Source organism: Eschrichtius robustus, chromosome 3, assembly GCF_028021215.1.
Source record: "Eschrichtius robustus isolate mEscRob2 chromosome 3, mEscRob2.pri, whole genome shotgun sequence".
Lineage (NCBI taxonomy): Eukaryota > Metazoa > Chordata > Mammalia > Artiodactyla > Eschrichtiidae > Eschrichtius > Eschrichtius robustus.
Window position 1 is genome coordinate 101,092,233 of NC_090826.1, and position 18,782 is coordinate 101,111,014.

Here is an 18,782-nt window from a genome sequence, read left to right on the forward strand (position 1 = left end):
TCTGCCAATTGATGCTTGCTCCTCAAAACTTCCTGATCACAAAACGTCCATCCATTTTTTTAAATTTAAAAGCCTAATTCCAAGAAAAGGTATTTCTTTAGGAAAATATTTTAGAGAAATTTCACTTATATAGTTCCAGTCAAGTGACCGTCGCTATAAACTATACTTCTGTTACTCTTTAACAAAAATGTCTGATATTAGATTCTAAGCAACCACACTCTCTTAAACCATATTGATCCTCAAAAACAATCTACAAACACCCTTCTCTAACTATACAGAAAACTGCAATCAGGGATTAAAAAATATTAAGGTGGAACAAAGGTGACTTCCACTATTAACCATGACAGATTAACTGGCACCAGACTAGCCCTGCCACCAAAAACTATAAAATAAGACAGAAATACATGATACAACTATATTCAATCATTGGACTACATGCAGAAAAATTCTGCAGTTCCTTAGAGAGCACCTGTCTGTCTGTAGACAATTACATGATAACAGCACAGAGGGCTGGAGACCAAGCAGAACACAGAAGTCTCTCTGAGCTGAGGAGGCAGAAATTAGGGCTTGGGACAACCTGAGCCACTGGAATCCATGGAGCAAGGCACTAGAATGGAAGGAGCTGTGTGGGGTGAGGTTGGGGAGTGGGGGTGAAGGGAGAAGGAAAAGTGAATTCCTCCTTCCTCCCAAGTCCTTAGCCAACATCTGGGCTGTACATACACAGGATGAGATTATGCAAGGATTAACAGAGAGCAGCTGCTATAAAGTTGACACTGTAAGACAGAAACTAGAAGTCAAGCAGTTCTGGGAGACAGAATTCCAGCTGAGCCAGAGGAGGAATTGATTTTGTTCAACTCCGCAGGCATCTACCTGAGAAACCAGAAAGCCTACACATTAAATGAAAGGACTATACCTCGAATAATTTCTATCCTAGGCCTATCCTGTCCTAACAAAGCCTAAAATAAAGCCTTCACAAGATCGTCCAAGAAATAGATTTTAGAAGTTGAGAGGGGCTTGGGAAATACCTTGGCTTTCCACAGATCCTTCCTAACAAAGGATAAAACCAAGCTTACACAAGATCAAGGTGATCAGCCAGTAATTTAACTGCCTGCTAGAACAACAATCAACAGTCTGCAGAGGAAGATAAAAGAATTCAGAGTTTCTATAATATATCATCCACAATGTCCAAATCTCAATTAAAAATCACTAGGTATTCCAAGAAACAGGAAAGTATGACTCAAAGTAAAGAAAAACATATTCAATAGGCACTGTCACCAAGATAGTCCAAATGCTATATTTAGCAAAGACCTCAAATGGGCTACTGGATATTTATTTAAAATTTAAATGAAAACAGGTTCTTAATGAATGAACTGATAATAAGTCCTAGCAGAGAAATAGAAAGTATTTTAAAAAATGGAAATTCTAGAAAAGTATAATAATTGAAATGAAATAACTCACTGGATGGGTCTGGTAGCAAATGGGAGATGATTGAAGAAAGGGTGAGTGAAAATGAACACATATGAAAAGTTATAAAATCTGAAGGGAGAGAATAGACTGAAGGAAAATGAACAAAGCCTCAGGGACCTGTGTGACAAAATCAAGGGTCTAACATACGTGTAACTGGTGTCCCAGAAGACAGTAAGAATGTGGAGAGAAAAATTTTTTTAAATGGCCAACTTTCCAAATTTGATGAAAACCATAAACTTATAGGTACAAGAAGTTCAGTGAAACACACACAGGATGAACAGAATGAAATACATACCTAAAAACATCATGGTTCAAATGGTGAAGACCAAAGAAAATCTTGAAAGCAGCCAGAGAACTGTCAAACAACATTCAGGCGAGAACAGTATGAATGATATAATTAAAAACAAAGATGGCCAGAATACAAAGTAATGACAGCTTTTAAATGTTGAAAGAAGAAACTGTCAATCCAGAATTCTGTAAATAGTGCAAATATCCCTCCAAACTGAGGATGTTCCAATGAATGGAAGCTAAGAGTTTTCATTGCCAACAGACCTACAAAACAAGAAATGCTGAAGAATATTCTTCAGGACAAAGGAACATGATAAAAGATGTAGAGAAACAGAAATTGTAATAAATGGGTAAATATAAAAGACTGGGTTTTTATTTTCTCTCCTCATAATTTCCTTAAGAGTCTAAACATTAAAAAAAACACTGGAAGGTAGGGTTTATAATGCATTTATGAATAAATGATACAGCATTAGTACAAAGGATGAGGATTTGATAAATGGAATTATTCTTTTGTAAGGTTATTTGTGAAGTGAGAAATAGTACAATATTTTAAGTAGGCTTTAAGTTAAAGCTGCGTATCATTGCCCTAGAGCAATCACTGAAAATAATAAAGAGGTACACCTTAAAAAGCCAAAAGTGGATATAAAATGAAATACCAAAAAAGTTTTAACTTAAAAGATGGCAGGAAAGAAACAACAGAACAAAACACAAGAGAAAATAAAAAACAAAAAGTTAAGCCTAACCTTATCACTAAATACATTAAATGTAACAGGATTAAACATTCCAATTAAAAGAGCAAGAGCTTCCAATTAAAAGAGAGAGCAAGGAGCCCTCAACTATTTATGCAATAAAAATACACAACATGGGCTTCCCTGGTGGCGCAGTGGTTGAGAATCTGCCTGCCAATGCAGGGGACACGGGTTTGAGCCCTGGTCTGGGAAGATCCCACATGCCGCGGAGCAACTAGGCCCGTGAGCCACAACTACTGAGCCTGCGCGTCTGGAGCCTGTGCTCCGCAACAAGAGAGGCCGCGATAGTGAGAGGCCCGCGCACCGCGATGAAGAGTGGCCCCCACTTGCCGCAACTGGAGAAAGCCCTCGCACAGAAACGAAGACCCAACACAGCCAAAAATTTAAAAAAAAAAAAATACACAACATATAATTGATAATTCCTATATTCAGGCAGCTCTACTACCTCTTTTTTTCCTCTATCTATATTAACAAATATTTGTTCAATAGATGAAATGTCTAAATTTGTGTCAAATACTGTTATAGGCTCCTGGGACTTAGTGAACAAAACAAAGACACCTACCCTCATGAAGCTTACATTCTAATGGGAAGAACACAAAAAATAAAAACAAGCTATAAATTATAGAATATGTTTAGAAGGTGATAAGTGCTCTATATAAAAAAATACAGAGCAGGATAAGGCAGATTAGGAGTGATGGGGCAAATTGCAATTTTAAATACAGTGATTAGAGTAGATCTCACTGGCAAAGTTACATTTAAACAGAGACTTGACGGATATATGAAAGTTAGCTATGCAAATGGGTGGAGCAAGAAAGTTCTAGTTAGAGAAAATAGGCAGGTAACAGCATCTCTGGCATGTTTTAGAATCAGCAAGAAAGCCAGTGCAGCTGTAGCAGAGTGAGAGGTAAGAATAGTAACAGATGAAATGCGTGTATATAGGCCTCTATAAGGAATCTGACTTTTACTCTTATTGAACAGGAGTACCACTACTTTTGGGCAGGAAAGTGACACAGTCTGATTTGAGACTCATTCTAGTGGTTCTGTTAAGAATAAACTGAAGAGGGACAATATGAGAAGCATGGGGATGGTTTAGGAGACTACTGTAGTAATCCATACAGGAAATGATGGTGGCTGAGACCAGGCTAGTAGCAATGGAGCTAACAGCAATGAGGTAGTAGAAGTTGTGGGATCTGGGGATATACTTTAAAGGTGGAGCCAAAAAGATGTTCTGATATGTTTGGGTTTGGGTTTGGGTATGAAAAAACAGTGGAGTCAAGGATGATGCCAAGATTTCTGGCCTATGCAACAGAAAAAATGCAATTGCAACAAATTGAGATGGGGCAAGGCTGCCAGTGAAAAAGGTTGGGAGAAGGTATCAGTTCAGTTTTGGATAAACAGTTGACCCGTGAACAATGCAGAGGTTAGAGACCCCAACTGACCGTGCAGTCGAAAATCCAAGTACTGACTTTGCAGTTGACCTTCTCATCCATGATTCCACATCTGCGGATTCAACCAACCTTGGATTGTGTAGCACTGTAGTATGTATTTAGTGAAAAAAATCCACATATAAGTGGACCCACACAATTCAAACCTGTGCTGTTAAACGGTTCACTGTATTATATGAGAAAGCAGACACTCATGTAGAGATGTTACAGTCTGTAGAACAAATCTGAAAGTTCAGGAGAGAGTACTAAGCCAGAAATAGGAATTTGAACATCACCAGCATATGGATGGTATTTAAAGCCGTAAGACTGTAGTTGTAGATCATGGAGTAAGGCCTGGCACATTCAAAATTAGGAATCCAGAAAAATGAGCAAATGAGACTAAGAAGTAATCAGCATGGTAAAAGGAAAACTGAAAGAATGTGGTCTCCTGGTAGCAAAGTAAATGAAATGTATTAAGGGAATGATCAGCCATGTCAAATGTTGCTGATATATAAGGTATTAAGATGATGACTGAGAAATGACCTCTAGGTTTAGTAATGCAATGGTTATTGGTGACCTTGAAAAGAACACTGTTGGGAGAATGCTGATAGTCAAATATGTATATTTAAGAGAATGGGACAGGAGAAAATGGAGACCATGATTATAAGCAATACTTTCAAAAAGTTTTGCTGCAAAGAGCAACAGGGGCCGTTGCTAGCAGGGAAAGTAGGTTAAAGATAAAGTCTTGTGTTTGCCTTCATTTTAAAGATGGAAGAAAAAATAGCAGAATATTGAAATACTGATGGGAGTGACTGCTAGAGACTGAAAAAACTGAAACCGGCAGAGAAAAGGCCAAACTGCTGAAGCAATGTCCCCAGCTACATAAAATGAGATGGAATCTAAGTGTGTATTAATTGGAGCAACTGGCTTTATAGAGGAAGAGAGTTTAATTAAGGTAAGACAGAAATGTAGAAATGTGGGTACAAGTGTTTACAGAAAAGTAAATGTGGTAGAGGGAGTCTGCACAAGTACTCTTTTGATTGTTTCATTTTTCTCAATAAAGTAGGAAGCAATACGAATATTTGGGAGTGAGAATAGAGGGTGAAAGTTGGACATTTAAGACAGAAAAGGTGTGAATGCACAGTACGATTGCCAGGCAACATTAGGGTCTATCTGAGGTTAAGTGGTCATGAATTGAGAGTGAGACCAGCTGGGGTCATTATGTGTTTTTTCTCCTGTGATATTCAACTGCATAAGCGAAGCATGATAGAAGTTGAGTTTAATCAGGATGGTGGTTTTGCCAAGGGAGTTCAACCAAGTGGGATATGGGAGTCAAGGCTAAAAGCAAGGGAGTGAAAATGATTAGCCATTAAATTAAACTGAAAATGGGTTAAGTGAGAATATAAAGAAATGAGGTAAAGTGAAAGGGTAGTACAATCAATGGATTAAAATAAGTCACTGTATGGTGAATAACTGCTGAAGTCTGGTACTGAGCAGAATGAGCTAGAATGATGGGATATGTGTTTACAAAGAGGAATGCTTAAAACTGAACATAATTATTGGAAATGTCAAGGTCTAGTATATGGTCTCAGGTGTGAGTGGCAATGTAGAGGGCATAAATCTTAGAAAGGAGTTCAAAAAACAAAGACCAGAGTGTCAGAAGGATCGAATCTAAGTATATTAAAATTGCCAGGAATTAAGACAATAATAGAATACCACAGATTGCCACTGCATTAGGAACTAAAATCTGTAAGAGATAAAGTGGAATGACCCAAGGGTTTTATGGGACAGTATCAATGAGGGACACGAACGATGGCACTTGAGATTAACATTTAGAGATTCTTCAGGGAGGAAGGAGGAAGAATGGTCTAAAAAATAGCAAAGAGAAGACCTACCTCACATCTCCAGGCCTAGTAATACATGGGATGTCAAAGAAAAAACAGCCACCAGTTAAAAAGACTGCAGAGGAAGCAATGTCCTAGAGCCGTTTCCATTATAGCAAAGGAGGTACAGAAAGGGATCAAAAAAGAGGTTGAGGATATAGAAATCCTGCTGATGACAAACCATGAATCACAGAGAACAAAGTAGCAGAAACTGCCACGTGGGAGCCTTATGGGAATTAAAGCATGGCAGATGAGGGGAGACCTGGGAGTGTGGGGCTTTTCTTGGATGACAAATAGGGATAAAGAACATAATAATATTAGTCCTAGCAGATTTAAAGCAGATAATAATGGAGAAATTGCAAATATTGGTGGTAAACAGGGGTGGGGCCTAGGGCTTTCTCTTTTAATCTGTTAATGGAGAAGAAATTCTAGTTCTAGCAAGTCAACCACATCTTCACTCCAGATGAGGATAGAAGAGTCAGAATTGTGTGGTCTTAGAATGTGAAGGTTTAGTCATGACCCTCATTTCAGGAGACGCAAACTCACTCCAAATGTATATGTTACATCTTGCCTCATGATGACAGAGTGAAGGGAACAGAGAAGTTCTGAGAAGGTACACTGAGTGTGAGGACCTTCTCTATTTGTGATGAGGGGGGCAGAAGGTCTATGGGATGCCTTCCAAAATGACAGGCCTTTACTAAATAGCTTTATCAATTAAACAGTTAAGAATTCAACACATACCACCATCCTCCCTACTTCTATCAAGCCCAATCTGAGTTTATCATAAAATAGTCAGTGTTTATATTACTACAAGGTCTCAAATTTAATATGGCCAAAACTTAACTATCAACTCCCTAAATACACCTAACAAACCATGTCTTCCCACAGTCTTCCACACCTCAGTAAATTCAATCCTAATCGTCCATTACTCTTGGTAAACTGAAAGCCAAAACTCTTGGTGTTATTGGTATCTCATACAACCCATATATCAGCAAATCCACATTATCATTTTCAGGCATCAAATCCAAGTTCAAAATATATTTAGAACTGGATTATATCTTAATATCTCCAGTGTTAGTCTAAACCACCATTATTTCTTGCCAAAATTATTGAGAACAACCTCCTAACTTAATCTCATGATTCTGTCCTTGCTCTTTCTTTAATCTCTCCTCACTAGAGCTAGTGCGATCCTTTTAAAACAATCAGTCAAATTATTCCACTGCTCAAAAGCTTGAGCATCTGACTCAGAGTAAAAAGCAACATTCTTACCATAACCTACAAAGCACTAAATAATTTGGCCCTTCCTGCCCCTGACCTCATCTGATAGCAATCTTCCCCTTGTTAACTGCACTCAGACCATACAGTTACTCAAAGATGTCAAATATGCTACTATCTCTGGCCCTTTGCACTTGCTTTCTCTCTACTTGAAGCATGCTCCTCACTGCCAAATTTAAGCAAGTCCTGCTCCCATTCTTCCTTCAGTCTCTACTCAAATCCCACTTCATCACCGAAGCCTTTTGAAACCACCCTAATTTAAAACAGAAACCTACAAACCTGCATGCTCACATGCTCTGTTCCAAATTCCCAGCTTTATTTTTCTCTATGACAATTACCACCTGATATATTCACTATTTGTTTGACTCTACCATGAAAAATTAAGTCCTTGGGGACAGTGACTTCACTTTGTTCACTGAAATATACCATGCCTGGCACTCAATAAGCATGCAACTATTTGTTGAATTAATAAATGATTGTAAACATTGTCCAACGATGAGCCAAGGAGTATAATAAGAGTAATTTCTTTTCTTGAACTTTGTTTCTTTTGGAGTTGACTTAATTCTCAATGTACTGATTCCTAATGTTTCTCATGTTCCATCAGGTATGTCAAAAACTTGTCAATATTATTTTTCAAATGACCTAATATAACAAATTTAATAGAAGTGGTTCCATTTTTTTTCCTGGAGACATCCTTAATGGGGTCCTTAGTCTTCATGCTTCAGTCTAAACTAGCTCCTGCACAGCTGTCATTCTGGGCATTCCCATTCACTTTCTTGGTTTATTAACATTTCTGTGGATCACATTCTCTAATAGCTCTCCAGAAAGAGGTGTATGGGAGGCAGTTTCTGAATCCTTGCATGCTGAAGAATGTGTACATCTTACTCACATTGATTAATAGTTTAGATATAGAATTCTAGGTTGAAAATCTTTCCCTCTCACCCCACAACTTTTTTTTAAACATTTTTTTTATCACCCCGCAACTTTTGAAGTTACAGTTCCAGCATCTTCTACCTCCTAGTATTGCTATTTTTAAAGATCATATTTAGATTTCCAATTCATTGCCGGTTACCTACTTCGATTCTTTGGAAACTCTGTTGATCTTCATTTTAACCCATAGCATATCACCATTTTATGATGATAATACACAAATTTGATAGAAGCCTTTTACTATCAGCATACTGGGCATTAAATGGGTCATTTCAGATTGGCAATTCTAGGTTCGTAGGAGAACTTCTTGTATTATTTATTTGATAATTTCTTTCATTTCTTTTTCTATAATTTGTACTAGCTGGCAGTTGATCTCTTGTAATTTTTAAATCTTTTTAAAATCTTTTTGTCTTATTTTCTAGGAGACTAAATAGAATTTATCTACCAAACCTATTGATTTTTTTCACCTATCATACTTCCAAGAGCTCTTTCTTATTTTAATTTTTTTTTGGGGAGGGGGTGCCACATTGCTCGGCATGTGGGATCTTAGCTCCCTGAACAGGCATCAAACCCGACCAGGGATCGGACCTGTACCCCCTGAAGTAGAAGCAGAAGCGTGAAGTCTTAATTAACCACCTGACCTCTGGGGAAGTCCCTTTAATTACTCCTTTTGTGGAGATTCTGTCCTTAATTTGTGACCAATAGCTTGCCATTTTTCAGAACATCATAATTTTTATTTCACACTTCCTTTTGCTCCTGTATTATGTTATGTCCTTTCATGTGGGCAGCTGTGTCAATCAGAAACATGTACAGCTGTAGGGACTAATAGTGGCTCATATAACAAGACCAAATGTAGGCAGTTGATGGTGTTAGTTTAACAACATCAAAGTTAGAATCACTGAGATGATCTTGGCTTTATCCTCATGAGTATATAATGGTGTCAGAATTCCAGGCATCACATCCAAATTCAAGGAAGGAAAAAGGAGGAAGATGGATGACACCAGCAACATCTGTCCCTTTTGTCAGGAAGGTAAAAACTTTCTGAAAATCACCCTCTAAACAGAATTCTGTTTCTATTTTGGGGGCATAAACTGTGGATCAGAGGTACCCTAACGCCAGGAATGCTGAGGAAGGAAATACTTAGCTTTTATAGTCTCTATATTTGAAGCCAGACAAGAGATAGAGAAGTTGAGAATTCTCAACTATCCCACAATGGATGGCATATGACTGTGGCTCTCATCAAATGTCAGATGATCCTTCCATCCATTCATATCCTTTTATATTTAAATATACTTTAATATTTTAGTATTTACTTATTTATTTGGCTGCACTGGGTCTTAGTTGCGGCACACAGGATCTTTTTTTTTAAATACTTTTTTAAAAAAATTTATTTATTTATTTATTTTTAAAATTTTTGGCTGTGTTGGGTCTTTGTTTCTGTGCGAGGGCTTTCTCTAGTTGTGGCAAGCGGGGGCCACTCTTCATCGCGGTGCGCGGGCCTCTCACTATCGGCGCCACACAGGATCTTCGTTTCGACATGCAAACTCTTATTTGAGGCATGTGGGATCTAGTTTCCTGATCAGGGATCAAACCCAGGCCCCCTGCACTGGGAATGGGAGTCTTAGCCACTGGATGACCAAGAAGTCCCTAAATATACTTTAAAACTGCTCAGAATCACGTGTGAAAGAGAGAGCAGAACTTATGAACTGATGGGCTTCACTGTAAGGCAATCTTTTTCATCAGAAATGAACCCCAAATGGCAACATTAGGAGGCCTCTTCTAATTATTCACTTTCTCCAGAGAGTGACAAAGCCTCTAATTCCAGAAAGCAGAGTAGGGAAGAACAGTAAAATGGAAAAGTTCACTACTGGCAATCTGGAAGCAAATCGAGGTAAGTGAATGTCTCACAGTTTACTGTGCAGATTGATCCTTTAATCTCCCCAATTTCAGCCAAGTACCTCATCCCCACCCTCAATCTAGACCTAATATCCCCAAGTCCAGGGCCTCTGATTTTACTTATCCAGAGAATAAGCCCAACTTTTGTGATACCTATCACCTCTAGATCCTGAGCCACCATAGGTTTCTGGGAAGTGAATCAAGTGGCTTCCTTTATATCTCATTCGCATGCCCTCGGGTTGTAGTTGGCTCAACTCTACTAGGTAAATTATCAGATCCAACAAATATTCAATCCATTTCCCTGGTTTTGAAAAATTAACTGAAACCTCCATTGGTGTCTCTTCTCTCATTCTTGTCCTTTATAAGTCTATACATTTTTTATTCATTTACTGTGAAGAGAATTACTAGAAGGAGGAGGGATAACGTCATGGTTTAGCTAGAAACCATGAAGTGCTTTGAGGTACAAAATTTCATAAAGTTCTATAGATGCTTTCCTTTTTGAAAACAACTTATGAGGCCATAAAGAAAACCAAAGATCTCAATAAAGTGTTTTTTTAAAAAAGAAAAGAAATAGGGAATTCCCTTGGTGGTCCAGTAGTTAGGACTCAGGGCTTCCACTGCTGAGGGCCCAGGTTCAATCCCTGGTCGGGGAATTCCAACAAGCCGCCCGGCATGGCCATAAATAAATGAAATGTAACAGACTATTATTGAGCCCTTACTGTGTTAAGCACTTTACAGGTACAATTCTCAACTCAATCCTCACAGCCATCTTATAAGGAAGGTACTACATTTTCTCCGTTTGAAGATACACACTTGCACACACACACACCAAAGTTTGTTATCTGTATCACTATACTATGCAACAATCACCTTTAAAAGGGCAGGTGGGTGGCAGGGGACCCAAAATTCTTATATAGAGTAGGTAAGTCAATAATGATTCTGGAATGAGGCTAAATTTTAATCAAAGAAAAATTCACGGGCTTCCCTGGTGGCTCAGCAGTTAAGAATCCTCCTGCCAATGCAGGGGACACAGGTTTGAGCCCTGGTCCGGGAAGATCCCACATGCCGCAGAGCAACTAAGCCCGTGAGCCACAACTACTGAGCCTGTGCTCTAGAGCCCGCAAGCCACAACCACTGAGCCCACGTGCCACAACTACTGAAGCCTGTGTGCCCAGAGCCTGTGCTCTGCAACAAGAGAAGCCACTGCAATAAGAAGCCTACGCACCGCAACGAAGAGTAGCCCCCACTTGCCGCAACTAGAGAAAGCCTGTACACAGCAATGAGACCCAATGCAGCAATAAATAAATAAATAGATAGATAAATAAATAAATAAATGAAAAAGTCACATCTTTTTGATAAAGTCAAGATTCAACATAAGAAACTAAAAGAAGTACAATGAAATAAAGCTAAGCAAAGAATAAAAATAAAAGAGAACTCTGAGAGTTAGAATACTTAAAAAAAGAATAAACAATTTCAAAAATTGGATCACTAAAATGACCAATAGGGACTTCCCTGGGTCCAGTGGTTAAGAATTCACCTTTCAATGTAGGGGGTGCAGGTTCGATCCCTGGTCAGGGAGCTAAGATCCCACATGCCTCGCAGCCAGAAAACCAAAATATAAAACAGAGCAATACTGTAACAAATTCAGTAATGACTTTAAAAATGGTCCACAACAAAAAAATCTTAAAAAAATAAAATAAAATGACCAATAAGAGACTCAAATCTATGGCTAGGCTAATAAAGAAAGAGGAAATAAACTCAGCTATTCAACATTATAAACAAGAAAGAGAAAGAAACACAGGTTTTTGTAAAATCTTTATGGTCTATTTCTAAGCAAGTATGTTTTTATTTTTTTTATTTTTATTTATTTTTAAACTTTCCTTAATGGCTTTTTTAAAAAAATTATTTATTTATTTTATTTATTTATTTTTGGCTGCATTGGGTCTCCGTTGCTGTGTGTGGGCTTTCTCTAGTTGCAGCGAGCGGGGGCTACTCTTCGTTGTGGTGCGTGGGCTTCTCATTGTGGTGGCTTCTCTTGTTGTGGAGCACGGGCTCTAGGCGCATGGGCTTCAGTAGTTGCGGCACACGGGCTCAGTAGTTGTGCCTCGCGGGCCCTAGAGAGCAGGCTCAGTAGTTGTGGCTCACGGGCTTAGTTGCTCCGCAGCACGTGGGATCTTCCCAGACCAGGGCTCAAACCCGTGTCCCCTGCAATGACAGGCGGATTCTTAACCACTGCAACATCAGCGAAGCCCGGAAGTATGTCTTTAAAACCTCTACTAAATGGTGGGATTTTCTAAGAAAATATATATTATCATAATTGCATGAGTGACTCAAGAAGAGGTGGGAAACCCGACTTGATCAATAAGCCTGTGAGAAGCTAAGCCCCTTAAAAGAACTAGCCCTAAAAGGCCTGAAGTCCAGACAGGGAAACGGGGTGGATAAGATGGAACGAAAGTGTTAGGGAAGACAAGACACAGAAGTAAACTGGCTTTTAGAAATAGTTCTCCTGACAGTGTTCTGTAAGTTAAGAAATAGCATTTGTTAAGGCAGAGAAGTTTAAAACAGGGGGTTACATACTGTAAGAGTGCAAATAGGAGATAACAGATTGTGTACTAAAGAATTTAACCTTGCCCAAAGAGAAGTCTGGCCTTTGCCCTCAGCAGCTGGGAGGGCATCTCTAAGCCCTTGAAATGTACTGTCTGACAAAAGTATCTTTGTTTACTTGGGGCCTTAGGCCATGTGCTAATGATATGATTTATGGTAGGGTCTTCAGGTCACACAGTATCAGCTCAACCTCAGAAGGGGCTGGAAACCAGTCAATCACGTGGCCAGTGAACTACATCTACATGACAGAGTTCCAAAAAAAATTCTGGACACCAAGGCTCATGCAAGCCTCCTTGGTTGGCAATATTCTCTTCATGCTGTCACACATCATTGCTAGGAGGAGTTAACTACTTTAAGAATTCCACTGAGGGGGCTTCCCTGGTGGTCCAGTGGGTGGGACTCCCCGCTCCCAGCACTGGAGTCCCGGGTTCGATCCCTGGTCAGGGAACTAGACCCTGCACGCATGCCGCAGCTAAGGGTTGGCATGCCACAACTGAAGATCCCATACGCCGCAGCTGGGACTCAGCGCAGCCAAAATAAATGGATGAATAAATAAATATTAAACAAAAAAAATAGAATTCCACTGAGAAGACACAACTGGGAGTTCCACATTTAGAACTCTCCTAGACTACTCTGCTCCATGTCTTTCCCTTGGATGATTTTAATCTGTATCCTTTCACTGTAATAAATGTTAACTGTCAGTATACATCTTTCAGTGAGTTCTAAGAAATGAATGAATCTGAGGGTAGTCTTAAGAAATCCTGAACTTGCAACTGGTGTCAGAAGTGAGAATGAATAAGATAAATTAAAAAAAAAAAAAAAAAAAGGAAGCGCGAATGGTTTTGGGGACACCCAAATTCTGCAGTTGGTGTCAGAAGTGAGGGAGGACCCGTGAATTGTTCCCTAACTTCATAGTTGGCGTCAAAAGTGAGATTCACTAGAACCATCCTGACTCATTGAAACTTTTGGTTGGGAAGAGGAAGGAAAAGATGACAAGGGTTATGAACCTTTGATTCCTGGATGACTATCTAGTCACTCATGGTATGGAACTACAGCTGCAGTTATTAGAGGTAAAAGTTACCAACAGAAAGAACTTAGAAACTGTAGCTCCAACTCCCTAGGAGTTGACTCCCTGGATAAACAAGGAAATGCAAACTAATAAGAAACAAGGTAATTAAACAATTCCTTGGTTACTGTTATCTGTAGCAGCTAAAATGAAGAGTGTACTGGGACAGATCCTGACACCCGGCAAAGTTTAGATTTCAGCCAGTCTGAGCTACAGCCACTAGCCTCAGGGCCATTCCAAAGGGAAAAATTATGCTGGGGAAATAGACAGCAGCTCTATGACTTCCAGTCACAAAGTAGTCTGGTTGAGGAAAGACAAAATCAAGAAACTAATGAAACCAGAGTTTACAATGCTAAGGAATTATCTCATTTTGTGGATTGACATTGTATGCTTCCTGAAAAAAACCTTTACTAAAATATTGTAAGAGTGACTGATTACGTAGAGGCAGTAATGTTGATTTTGAATGCTGCAGAATAGAACAGCAATGTTTGAGCTGATGCAGGACCCACAGCTCACTACGGAACCACAGATGGCTACACATAATCTAGACACACAGCAGGTGATTCCTAAGGGGACAGCGAGCTTGGTGGACTGGATAAAAGCCCCTGTGAAGTTTTTTTTACCCTCACAGGTGATTGCCCTTCTCCTATAAATGCCAAATAGAACTCCCCAGAAGAAGTGGCTGATATGCTTCTTACGCAAGCCACGCCAGATTAGCATTATGCAGAGCAGGATGTTCGTCTGCTGAGGATTAGCATTATGCAGAGCAGGACGTTCGTCTACTGAGTATGCCTCCTACTAAGGTCAAGGTAAATAATGTGATTAAGGGGGACCCTTGTACATGGGCACCCCCATGTAATTTTACTGCTGCAAAACCTAGCAATAATCTGAGAAGCCTTATTAGATTTGTCTCAGCTTTATGGGCCTTACAGATGTTAAGAAAACTATAGTGATTCATGAGAAAATAGGGAAAGACAAAGGGGAGAGTCAAGGGATTTACCCCAGCAGGATGGAAATCTTTAGGTGGCTGTTAAAAAGGGGGGGGGGGGGGGGGAGGGGAGGTGGTGAATAAAGCAGACAATGATGGGATTGAAACAAAGGTCTTAACGTAGCACTCTTGGAAGTTGGGTGGACCAATGGGAGCCACTGCTGGTCCCCAACATTAAAGGGCATTAAACAACTGTTGTATTTACTCCAGTATGAAGAAATTTTAAAAGCTGGAGGGCAAAGATGACAATGAGAAACCTGACCTTGTACTGCCTGGAGCAACGATTCCATGGATCAATCAACCTGAAAACTGAAGGAGAGGCCAAGATCTTCTGGCTCAAACCCCAGCTGGAAAACACAAGGCAATATGCACTTGTGTGGGTAAAATAGCCAGGGGGTGGATAAGAGACATTTCCGGGACTCCCTGACATGGGAGCCCAATGTGCTATGATTCTAAAACCTGCTGAAGACCTAATGGGAGCTAAGGTTAGATTGGGAGGAGAGGGATGGTTGATAGGATTAAGGTGATGAAAGTTGGAATATATAAACAGACTTTATGTGAAGTAGTTACATCTCTCCTTTATGTGACTATGTCATTGGAATGGATATTATGTCTGACTGGTACTGTAAAACAGAAGACATACAAGTTCACCTTCAGGCGAGTCTTGATTAGACATGGTACATGGAAACCACTAAAACTGCCCAAGTCCAGGGACTTCCCTGGTGGTCCGGTGGCTAAGACTGCGCTCCCAATGCAGGCAGCCTGGGTTCGATCCCTGGGTAAGGAACTAGATCCCACATGCCGCAACTAAGAGTTCGCATGCTGCTACTAAAGATCCCGCATGCTGCAACTTGAAGATTCCCGCATGTCGCAACTTGGAAGATCCCACGTGCCACAACTAAGACCCGGCACAGCAAAATACATACATACATAAATATTTTTTTTTAAAAAAAACTGTCCAAGTCCACAGAAGTTGTAGACCTGAGACAGTATAGGATACCTGATGGATAAAATGAGATTACGACTTTAATGACAAATTAGAAGCTGGAGTGCTAGTACCAATGAATTCTTTGTACAATAACCATGTGTAACCTGTGAAAAAAGTAAATGTTTCATCAAGAGTAACAGCAGACTATTAAAGTTTGAATAAAGTAGTGCCACCATAGCATCAGCAGTCCTTGATATGGTTTCAACAATACAAAAAATATATACAGCAGACTAAAAAAGAGTGGCACTCAGTGACTGAACATGCAAATTTTTTTTTCTAACTCTGAAAAAGAGCCAACAGCAATTTTCCTTGATGTGGAAGGACCCTAATTTATGTTTACTATACTGCCACAGGGTTATTTCAATTCACCAGCTGACTGGTATGATTTGTTTAGAAGAGATTTAGACTTGATGCAGGTCCTGAGTGTAATAATATACTATATTAATTTCATGATAATATCAGAAACTAAAGATGAAGGTAAGACTGACTCAGATGCAATGGCGACACACATGACCAACAGAGGCTGTTGCTAAATATAGCAAAAGTCCAAGGACCTGTCCAAACTGGTGAAATTCTTAGGAATAACCTAGGCAGGAGCCACCCATGACATTCCACAGGTGAAAAAAAATAAACTGCTTCTGCCACCTACCCCTAGAACTAAACAAGAAGCCAACATTTGGTTGGTATATTTGAATTTTGAAGAACACACACTCCATATCTGGGAATATTACCAGCACCAATCAATACAACTACCCAAAAGAAGGTCATATTTGAACAGGGGCCTAAACAAAGGCAGGCCACGTCTGAACTGCAAAAAAGCAGTCTTTCTCATGATGCTTTTGGGCCCCTGTGATCCACACTCGGACATGATTTTGGAAGTGTCAGCAACACGTACCTACGCAGATTGAAACTTATGGCAAAACCTCTCAGTGCCACTCAGCACAGACCCACCAGGATTTTGGACCAGAGAAGTTCTGGATACCATGGTAAAATTTATGTCATTTAAGAGAAAATTACTAGCTTGCCATTCGGCACTGAGACTGACTCTATGATTGAAGGACACAAAATACCCATGAAACCTGAAATACTCATAATGTTTTGGGTGACAGGGGAACACTCTAATGAGGAAGGCAAGGCCCAGAAGCGTTCCACATAAACAGAGATGGTTTGTGCAGGAACATGCGACCAGGAGGATGCAAAGAAGTATTTATTGTATTTATGAGCAGATAGCTGGCCTCTTTTCCTCTAAATATAACTTTTGAACCACAGAGGAGCTGCTGAATGCTATGATCACATAGGTGGTGCTCTATAAAGTCTATTAGCTAACAAAGAGCTGCTTGGTTTATGGATGGTGGTTCCAAGGTGAACAGAAAGCATCCTGTTTACAAGGCCACCACTCTAACTGAAGAAGGTATAAGTAATAACAAATCATATTAATGAGGTGGACTGCATGCTGTTATCCCCTATGTTTGGGTTTTTATTGAACTCTGCAGCTGGTATTAGAAGACAGAGTGGTCTTGTGGACTGTTTCCTAACTTTTGTACAGATGATAAACAGAAAGAATCTGGTAAGACTCAATAATGAAAACTTTAAACTTTGACTATGGGGTATCTTTGAAGGGTGTTTTTAAAGGGGGTGGGGTGGGTGGGGCTTAACTACATGTTAGCCAAATGATACTGGCAGCAATGTGGACAGAATGAATTTGACAATATAAAACTCAAAGCAGGGAGACTAGCTGTAAATGTGTTGTAGTAACAGGAACCTAAGCTTTTACGTCCGGTGCCATTGGTTCTGCCATAGTCTATCTAGGAAAACTACAGTGTGAACAAACGAAAGAAAAGGGAATAACATTCAAGAGATAATTAGGACTTGGATATGAGTAGTAAAGGAAAGTGGTGAAGGAAAGGGAAGAATGGATCATGGTTAAACTTTGAGAGGAGTGGTTGAAGCTATTCGTTCACAGGATATAGGATGTCATGTTCCTATTCTTTTTGCTTCGCACCATCAATGTAAAAAGCCATAAGAAATCTAAACGCTCAAAGATCTGACTGCAGCTGTGAGAAAGTAATTTAATGCCTTACTGAGATTACAAGACAAGGGTAAGATTTGGACCTCAGGTGAAGGCATTCACAAGATTAGTCACCTCAAGCAAAACATTGGCCAATTCATAAGTAAGATGAGACATTTTGTAACAAAGGATACAAAAGTTTAAAGTAGCATTTCTACACAAATGTTCTGTAGAACAGTAAGAGGTGTCTTGAAAAAGAAAAAAGAGCATTACCTCTATGAGGTCAAGTTTGAAAGATTCCATACACTGTATTCTATATTCTGAATACCACATGGGAGAAAATGAGCATATGGGCTAAAATGGATCTGGAGTCCAAATGCCTGTGTTCAAATTCTGGCTCTACCACTTATGGGGACACCTTGTACAGATTACTAAAGCTTTCTGTGAGAACTCTCATTCACCTTTAAAACAGTCAGGATATCAGTACCAACACTGCATGGGTGGTTGGTGTGAATTAAACAAACATGCACCATTAGGCAAACTGCCTGGCACAAACTACAGATGCAGTACTTGTTAGTGAACAGAATTAATGTATCCCCTTCTTTTAGAGGATTCCAAAAAATTCCAATGGCTCTAATGAACTAAAAGCTCTAAGACATCCTAGAGTTAAAAAACAAATATTTAAGTGTGGTTAATCAAACTTAACACCTGACTAGAAATTTCAGTACTTTCCAGAACAGTTCAGATATAACAGGCTGGTGATAAGTGAATACTATTGTATCCTGAGGGTAAAAGAAGGTTGAAATACAAAGCTATGTATTAATGAATTAGTAACTATGCTACTTAGATGCTTATAAATCCCTAGTTTTTCTACAAACTGTATATCCAATATGAAAGTATATTTATGCTTTGATGTTAAAATGGGTATCACTTAGCCACACCCATGGAAATATTACCTTTTAAGACGACAGCCCAGAGCCTAAATCCCATAGAACACTTGAAAAAAAGTGTATCTGAACCAGAGGCATTGCATACAAAGAAATAATATAACTCCATTCTTGCAACCCAAATCCATGTACTGATACATTTTCAACAAATATCCATAAAACAATTAGATATGAATATGGAAACCATTAAATAATTTATCAAAAATATATCTTGCTCTAAGACATAAAAACACAAAACTGATAATTTTAAAATGCTAACAAAACTATAG

At 39.3% G+C, this 18,782-nt stretch overlaps 1 protein-coding gene across 2 annotated transcripts in view; it reads right to left on the reverse strand.

The window, feature by feature from the left end:
• Nucleotides 1–18,782, reverse strand: part of TRIM33 (tripartite motif containing 33) — a 161,756-nt gene that overhangs the window by 54,084 nt on the left and 88,890 nt on the right. The window lies entirely within an intron of this gene.